Consider the following 9,753-nt stretch of genomic DNA (forward strand, 5'->3'; position numbering starts at 1 on the left):
TATATATATGTATATATATAAACCACTTTGTAGCGATAGGAGTATATTTGAGTGTATATATATACTTCATCTTGAACTTCATTTTCATAATAAATTTCAAACAAAGAACAAACAGAAGCATCTCCAATAATTTTTATAAGAAAATTAATTGAAAATAGTTGATCATCAAAATGAAAATTTGAAGTTGGCCTTCAATTATCTTTTTAAAAACAATACTTGTGAAAATGATCAAATATATCGATATGCGGATTATTTATTTTAATAAAAAAATTAAATAAAAAGAAATTAAATATTTACTTTCATTAAAGTAATAAATGTAACACCCCGCTATTCGAAAGAGTTAGAATTAGGAAGAACCATTTTTGGAAAGAACAAAAATCTAAAATTTGACAAGTATGTTAAGTATGAGTTTTGAGTAAATTTCAACGACCATGACTCCTGGTAGAAGATGAGTTAGGTAGGATACAAGATATTAAATGAAATACCTTTTAATTATCTTTTCAACACCACCGAGTTTGCTAATTTTTTAGTTCGTATGAAGAGATATGCCCGTTTGAAGTCAGGTTGTCTGGATAAGGAAAGTTAACCAGATTTTAAAGGGGTATTTTGGTATTTTCATTATCCAATTAATTTATTCCAATTTTTGGAAATTTATTTGGGGTGTAAACAGAGTTAGTTCAGTTTGCGTAATTAAGAATTACGCTAGGGATTTGAGATAAGAGAAAAAAGGAGAAAAGTCAAAGCGTTCGTGGAGATTTCTTGCGGAATCAAAGTCATTTCGCCAAGGGTTGATCCCTAAAGAGGTACGTGAGACTTTCATAGCATTGGGTTCATTCCCCCACATACCAATCATGTTTATTTCAGCGAAAATCATTATAGAAAGTTGAAAGTTGATGATTTTGAATTGTGTTCTTGAATATTGACTTTCGTTCTTGAGTTATGTTGGAATTGCTTAGTTCTTGAGAAATCATTTTGATTTTAGAATCATTTATGAATAGGTTCTTCTGTTCATGTAATGGATATCTGAATCTAAAGACGATTTGAGAAAAAGAATTGAGTTTTGGCGAATTGGGGTTAGAAAACAAAGAAGGAAAAAGTTGGAAAATCTGTGTACCAAGTCTGCGTCGTGGACGTGGACCTATTCCTCAAGAATTGGAAATTTTCTTTCCGTGTCACAGAGAGGTGTCGGACCCTTCTGGCTCAAAAATTTTTTTGTGACCAAATATTAAAGTGCATCTCTACATCGCGGACTTGCTTTCAGACAATGATTTTTTGATCGTTTCTCATGTTTAACTATATAAAAACACTCCTAAACATCATGAGATATTTCCTATCACAAATCACAACCTTGAATTCATAAATCAAATTCAAAGTAGAGTTGAGAATCAAGTCTTGAGGGTTCTTCGAGTCATTTTAAGAAGTCTTTTACAAATCTTTTAAACTTGTTTTAAAACTTAAGCATTGAGAAAGAGTAGAGCCCAGTTCATGTCATATAAAATGTTATATGGGGACTATGTATTCCTTAAGACTAATTATTTTCACATTTAGGATGAAAGGAAACAATGATTTCCAAATGAGTTTTCATGAGTAGTTTTGAGTTCCATCTCTTTTAAGAGATACGTTTTTAGTGATAATCTCAAGCCTCATGGAAAGAGTTATGTTTTAGCATATGAGTTGAGTATTTTGAAAGTAGTACTGAGCACCGATATGGAGACGGAGTCATAATTACTCAAGTCTCCATAAACCATATAGCCAACGTGGGTAGAAAGGGTCATACTTTTTAGATGATTCCTTAATGCTTTTTAGCATAGACTAGTGGATCCACTTAGTTAAGGCGTTCTATATCCCGACAAGTTATAGGATAGTTCTGGCAGCGTGGCGAGATGTTGTATCATTACATAGCTCATATTGATGGTTGTCGATTAGAGAATAGTGTCTCAATGCTTTATATAAACTACATCTTAATTGTTGTTTATTTCTACATTAAATTGAGTATCCATGAGTTTACTAAAGTGAGGTAAGTGTTTCTTCATAACACAGTTCAAAATTATGTCATGTTTAGTTTTCGTTACATGTCGTACATTCAATGTATTGATGTCATTTGTCCTGCATCATTTTATGATGCAGATACAGGTAACCAGGATCAACATCCAACTCCTTGTTGATCCAGTTGAGCATCTCAAAGTCGTTTGCAAAGTTTTATTACTTTCTGAAGGATCCTCTTTGTTATTACTTTATCACTTCAACTTTGTTGTTAGGATGATCGGGAGTCTTGTCCCAATTTCCATTGTAGTTATTAGAGGCTCCATAGCCAGTTAATTATTGTTTGTTCATGAGTACTTCATTTAAGTTGTTTTTCTATGAGCCTTCATTTGCCATTTTGGCTAGTGAATGTTTCTTTATACATCCTAACTTATTACATGAACTTATCTTTGTTTAGTAAAGTCTTTCACTGAGTAGAAAGCCAAGGCAAGGGCTCGCTTAGGGCCAACAATAGTGCTCGAGTATCAGTCCCGCCCAGGGTGTAGGCTCAGACATGACAAACTTGGTATCAAAGCAAAAATTTCAAGAGTCCTAGGGTGTCTATAAAGTCGTGTATATAGAGTCCTAGTTATCGGTATGAACCGCGCCACATATATAATTAGGAGACTGCAATATTTAGAAACTATCTCACTTTTTTCATACTCATTTCGTGTGATAGAGTTTATCTCTATGAATGTTTCTGCTTAACTTGTGCTTGCACGTATCTTTCATATTATTCCTCCAGAAAAAGTTGTTCGAGGTCGTCCTACTAAGAGAAATGTTGAGGAACAAGGGGTACCTAATGCACCTGAAGTGCAACTCCAAGGAAGGGTCACCAATGATGAGTTCCGTGAAGCTATCCGATGTTGAGTTAGGTTGTGACCAATCAAGTTGGACAGAGAATCGATAGGAAATGACTTATACTTCTAAGATCCTTGAGCTCTTAAGGATGAATTCTCCAAGCTTCATTGATTCAAGTGTCACTCAGGATCCAAAAAACTTTGTAGAGGAACTACATAAAGTGTTTGAGGTTATGTGTGTTGCTGATGTTGAGAGAGTAGAACTAGATGCATATCAACTGAAGAGTGTCGCTATAATCTGGTTTGACCAATGTAAGAAAGGTAGAGCTGAGGGTGCACCGATGTTAATTTTGGTTGTGATCGAGAATGCTTTCTTAGGGTGTTTATTTCCCCAGAAACTAAGACAAGCAAAGGTACGGTAATTCCTCTCTCTCAAGTAGGAATCGATCAGTGTTCATGAGTATAGTCTGAAGTTAACCCAACTTTTTCACTTTGCTCGGGAGATGGTTGTTGACATAAAGAGCAAGATGAGTTTGTCCGTTCTTGGGTTGGCTCATCTTTCAAGTTAGGAAGGAAAAACATCTATTTTGATAGAAGATATAGGCATAAAGATGTTGATGATTCATGTGCAGGAGGTTGAAAAGGATAAGTTGAGGGATAGGAAAAAGTTCAGAAATAAGAAATCTAAGATGTCAGGGAATGAGTCCAAGCAGCAAAAGATTAATGCCAATTGTTCATAGTTTCAACAAAAGCAAAAGGACTTACTCCATCATCTGCTAGTTCACCTGCACCGTGGAACAAATGTGAGTACAATAGTCAGATTTCACAGAATTTCAAAGCTAGACCTGCACAATCGCTCAAGGTAGTGTGACACACGGAGGTATTTAGGCTCTTACATGTGCTAAGTGTGGTAAGAACCACCTAGGTACTTGTCATGATGGCTCAACTAGTTGTTTCAATGTGGTCAATAGGATCACTTTATGAAAAAGTGCCCTAAGAGGGAGCAAGGTAATGGGAATAGGTACAGTAGAGCTCAATCTTCTTTAGTTGATCCACCAGACAGAGCTGCACCTAGAGGAGCTATTTCAGGGATAGGCGGAGGAGCGAACCGCCTTTATGCTAGCAAGAGAATTCTCAAGATGTTGTCACTAGTATGATCAAAGTCTTTACTTTTGATGTTTATGATTTGCTAGATCTAGGAGTGAGTCTATATTTTGTGAATCCTTACATTGCCATGAATTATGATATTCTTCCTAAGCAACTTTTTGAGTCCTTCAGTGTTTCTACACCTGTTGGTGAGTCTATTCTAGATGAGAGAGTTTATCGTGATTGTACCATTTCTGTCAATCACAAGAGCACCTCGACTGATTTAGTTGAGTTAGACATGATAGATTTTGATGTCATTCTAGGTATGGATTGACTTCATGTCTATTATGCCTCAATTGATCGTAGAACTTGAGTTATTAAGTATGAGTTTCCTAATGAGCCAGTTATAGAGTGGAATAGCAATTCAACAGTGCCTAAGGGTTGTTTTATTTCTTACCTTAAGGCGAGAAAGTTAGTTTGCAAGGGTTGTGTCTATCACTTAGTCCGAGTTAACGACTCTAGTGTTAAAACACCTTCTATTCAGTCAGTTCCAGTAGGAAGAGAGTTTCCAGAGGTCTTTCTAGACGATTTTCCTGGAGTCCCTCCTAAGAGATGAACATACTTTGATATAGATCACTACTAAAAAAAGGGCAAAAGGAGACCTCAAAAATAGGTCGCTAAAAAGAGACGTCATGAGGTCGTTATTTGTATCAATAATTTTTTTTTAACAGGGAGCCCTGGTGAGGTCAATTTCATGAATTTTTTTTACAAATGACTTATTTTAATTCTTTAGTTTTATAGTATGATTCCCATAAAGTATGTGACCTCATGAGGTCACTATTTGTTAATTTAAAAAATATTATTTTAGTTTAGATACCTTGTGAGGTCTCCTTTTATTAGTCAAATTTGTTAAATAATATTCCTTTTATCAGTCAAATTTGTCAAATAATATTCCTTTTATAAGTCAAACTTTTTAACTAATAATTTATAATAGAGATCTCGTGAGGTCTCTAATTTTATTAAATTAAAATAAGAGGCTTTTTAATTTATTTCATCTCCTTCCCGCTAGAAGCTAAAAAAAAACCTAAGTCGTCTTCCACAAAGTGTAGACTCGATATCGCTCGGTTTGAAGCTTCAGTTTTCACCATCAGTTGAAGTTTTCATTTTCACCATCGAAACTCGCTCGGTTTGAAGCCCAAGATTTCGTCGTCGCTTCAATCCTCTGTGTCTATTTCTTTCTCTTGAAATAAAGGTGAACCTGGAAAAACTCACAGTAAACTCTCTTTCTCTTCATCTTCCTCTTCCCCACCCCCTTTTCTTTTTTTCTCTGTTTACAAAAAAATCCCTCTTCTAGTAAACTAAAGATCTTGTTTGGTTGTATTTGTGATTTTTAAAATTTAAAGTTGTATTTGGGCATGTAGTTTTCTTGAAAAAAATTTGATCTTTTGTTAGTGGGGGTGAAATTTTGAAGATAAATTTGATTTTTTTATTAATTCAAATCTATGGACAAACACTAGTTCTGTGGTTATTTCTTTGTTGCATTTAGATATTGATGTTTGTTTGTATTTATCAATTCTTGGCTTGATAAATTTTCACTTTATATTGAGTTAACAATTTATAGATTTATGCAGAACTTGGTTTTGAGTCTTTTATAGGACAAGTAGTTGTTTATAGCAATTTGCTGGCTCTGTGTCTGATATTATCATTTTGTCAATTATAAGGCTGAAATTTAAGATGTTGAAAAAAAAGGGTGTCATTTTAGCCTTTTGGGATGTCCCTAAATGTTACATCAGTTGTTAGTAGGAGCTATGGTTTCGAAACGTTGGATTATCTCAGTTGTGGAAGTCGGTAAACTTAGAAATTCAGCAGGATTTAGATTATAGCGTGCTGTCTTATTTTATCTCTTATATGAGAAAATGAGAATGTCCAGTGCTGCTGTAAAATGGCTTCATTTTTGTTGCATTAGCAATTGAAAAGTAGCCTTATTTTATCATATTGCATTTGATTTGTTATTTTAATCATTATTATCAGCACTCTTCCCTCTTCAACAACATACCGAGTGAGATCCAACAACGGGTATAGCTTTACATTTATTGCTAGGCGTTTTGACGAAGATCTGTCTCCGTCACAAGTAAAGAATTAATAGCCTAAAAAGAAGAATAAGGTGACAAAGTTGGATACATAGCTTCATTATATTAGTAGTATGATTATGAGTAAACCTTTTTTTTATATATATATTTGGTGAATTAATGATTTGATGAATAGTCATTGCAACAACCAAGAATTTTGAAACTGCATCAGAGCACTGTCCCTGAAATTCTGAACTTTAGCTAATCAAAAATGTGTGCAAAACAATCCCATCCCAAATCCAGCACCAACTCTACTGGTTTTCAACAAATAACAACGAAATTGGGTTTGTTAAATTGAATGAATCAATGAGTTTTAGGGTGAATCATCTTTAACGATGCCATTGTTTGTTTCTTTTTGGCAGATCCAGGCAACTCTTACTACCAGCCTTGCAGTCGACTCTTCTGGTTAGTTATAAATTCGTTATAAAAATGGATGTGCTTTCTGTTAGGTTAGTTGTACTTGTTACTTTGGCTTTAAGATGTTGTGAATGTTACTGCAAATTTAGAACTAATATCATTTGTGACAAACTGTTGAGAGAACTATGATTTTGTAAGAAAGAAGAAAAATCCTGAAAATCCAGACGTGTGGGTTGAGCCGCGAGCTGAAGTGACCTATGTAAGCCTCTAATTTAAAATAGTAGTTAATTATTTTCTAAATTTATATTCTAATATTAATATCATTCAATTTATAATCGATATCTTCAAGCTTTGGAGGATCTACGACAAACTCAGCCAGAAGAAAATCGAGGTATGCCACTTACTCAAGAAAAAGCTGAAAGAGTGTGGTTGGACTTGATTGGTGGGCCGAGTAGATATGGGTATGCCTATGGAATGCCACAACAAACCTTTCGTGAATTTTCTTCTGAGTTTGAAGGTCTAAATAGTTCCTATGATGATGAATGAAGAAAAATTTGGCTATGGAGCAAAAGATTGCTGAGCTATCTAGCCAAGTCGAAGACTCGCGGGCTAGGGAAAGGCGAGGGACTTAGAGTTTGCGGGTCTTAGTCTCAATTCAATGTTTTACTTGCTTCAGGAGGGATTCCCCCTTGTTCCAGTGATGTCACTTTCCGACCCCCTCAATCTCAACCTACTCGATATCCAGTGTATGGTCAACAAAGAAATATGACAGATGAGTCTACTAGTGATGAAGAAGATGATGATCATGCGGCAGACACACTACCACATTAGTGAAGTTTAGAGTTGTGATAGATAATCTAAGTTCTTTACTTTATAATTTTGTTATGGGAGTTATTTGTTTTGTGAATGCACGATAACATTGAAATTCTATTATATAACTTATGGATATTATGATTTTTGTTTAATTTCGAATTACGTTAAAGGTGAGTTGCAATTGAGTTGATAAGAGAATATTTAGTAAATGTATTGCATCAGTTGATTGTTTGAAGCTCTTTGAGCTTGATTTAGCTAATTAGAGAGGTACTAAATTAATATGGCAGGTGATGAAAAGCTGCTGAAATGACAATTAGCTGCCAGTTTTTTTCCAGGAAAAGAGACCTTTATGAGGACTCTTTTTTTTTTTTTGCATATTATTTTCCAGAAATTTCAATAAAGAGACCTCAGAGGTCTCTTTTCTGCATCTTATTTTCATAAATGAGGTCTCCATTCAACGTTTTATTTTGTACCAATGCAGTAAAGAGATCTCAAGCTGTCTCTTTTTGCATCAAGAAAGAGACCTCGCGAGGTCTCTATTCAGCATTTTATTTTTTGGAAATGCAGTAAAGAGACTTCACGAGGTCTCATTTTTTAAATATAAAATAAAAATAAATAATATAATATTGATCTCATGAAGCCACCTTTATTAAAAATTTGAAAAAAAGTAAATTATAAAATTGCAACCTCATGAGGTCTCTCTTTTAAAAAAAAATTGGACAATTTATTGGTGACCTCGTGAGGTCTCTATTCGACGACATGAGGTCTCTTTTATAAGTTTCTTTTTACTATTTTTTTAGTAGTGGATATTCTTTCCGACACTCGTCCTATCTCTATCCCTCCATATTGAATGACATCAGAAGTGCTGAAAGAGTTATAAGAGTAGTTGAAAGTATTCAACTAAGTGTCTTACCTTAGGACGCTCCGATCTTATTTGTGAGAAAGAATAATGGTTCTCTTAGAATATGTATAGATTACCGTCAGTTGAACAAGGTTATTATCAAGAATAAGTATCCACTTTCGAGACTTGATGATATCTTCGATCAACTTCAGGTATCACTTGTTTTTCGAAAATAGACCTCAGATCTGGCTATCATCAGTTGAGGAAAGGGGACTTTATTATATTAGTCATGATGGTTAGCTCTCTCTTGTTACTGCCTAGAACTAGTAATGGAATATACAATTTTGCTTTGCTTCAAACCCTTCTTCTTGTTTATTGATGAATTTGTGTTCAAGAGAGAAAATTTTTATTTTCTAAATTTTCTCTTTTGGTACCTTATCTGTTGGCAATTTCATAAAAACCTATTTTGAATCAGTAGAACACCAACACCTTAACAACTTAGTTTATCGTCGATTGAAAAATTAAATTTCATGCTTTTCACATAGAGAAAGATATTTGAATGTCATGATCAGTTATCCAAATATAGAATCTATACATATTATTTCCCATGTTCAATGTGTTTTTATGTTGTTCCCTTTGTTGATTTGACACTTAAATCTTTATGTCTCAAATATAGAAAGAAAATAGTGTTAATGAAGAGTATTGGAGGGGATTTCTTGTTTCTTTTAATTTTTGATCTATTCTCACTATTTCATTATTTCATTTTAATAGCTCACTTATTTTGAAATTTAATCTTTTAGTCTAACAAATGATGAGATTTCACTCTTTTCCACCTCACCAATATGGGCTATCACTCGAATTGAAACCTTTTATGAATTGATAGGTTTACACCTTAATCTAATAGTCTATACTTCGTGCCAATAAAAGAGAGTTTTCGCATGGACTCATCATTTTATACAAAACTAATGCAAAAGGGAAAAGCGGGGATTTACAACTATCAAGAACCAGTAAAACAATTGACTAAATTTCAAATAGAATATTTGAATGAGTAAATTAAAATACTATATGCTAAACTAATACAACGTGTAAACATTTAAGTTGTAGCACAAAGTAATAAAGTGTATCCATGTGTATCTTCTTCAGCTAAATAACTAATGACCCTTAACTTTGAGGATATTGGATAATCTAAACGAAGATTTAGTTTAAGTCATAAAGTAATAAAGTGTATATACCATGTGCACCTTCTTAAGCTAAATAACTAATGACCCTTAACATTGAGAATATTGGATAATCTAAACGAAGATTTAGTTTAAGTCATAAAGATGATCACATCAAAACTAGAGGGAAATGAAATCATTTATTGCGTTTATATAGTTTTTCCCCATTTATTAGTGTCTCTTTAGCTTTCCTTTCATACATTTATTAATTGAAATTGTATACATTAACCTTTGAACGAAAGTCTTACATTGTACTAACGAAGAGGTTAAGTAGAAAGATCATTTATTGTCATATGTCATCCACGTATGCTTATATATGAAATTTTCTATTGATGTGGCGTTCACATAGATATATAGAGTACAAAAAATAATTAAATGCTAAAATTTAGTGAACAAGATTTTTTAAAGAATTAAATAATTTTTTTCTTACCTCACATCATTCCTGCCTAGGTATCGCAACCCCTCCCCCCCCCCCAAAAAAAAAAAAT

The 9,753-nt window shown here is 33.7% G+C and overlaps 1 long non-coding RNA gene across 2 annotated transcripts; it reads left to right on the forward strand.

The window, feature by feature from the left end:
- Positions 1 to 4,937: 4,937 nt before the first annotated feature.
- Positions 4,938 to 7,359, forward strand: LOC107005710. 2 transcript variants are annotated; one of them, XR_003575434.1, is made up of 3 exons: positions 4,938 to 5,181; positions 6,400 to 6,653; positions 6,744 to 7,359. It is a non-coding gene; the product is annotated as an uncharacterized LOC107005710 (long non-coding RNA). The 2 variants fall into 2 exon arrangements; XR_001454928.2 differs by having other exon boundaries at positions 4,941 to 5,160.
- The last annotated feature ends 2,394 nt before the right edge of the window (positions 7,360 to 9,753 follow it).

The sequence above is a fragment of the Solanum pennellii genome, chromosome 12, assembly GCF_001406875.1.
Source record: "Solanum pennellii chromosome 12, SPENNV200".
In the NCBI taxonomy this organism is placed as follows: domain Eukaryota; kingdom Viridiplantae; phylum Streptophyta; class Magnoliopsida; order Solanales; family Solanaceae; genus Solanum; species Solanum pennellii.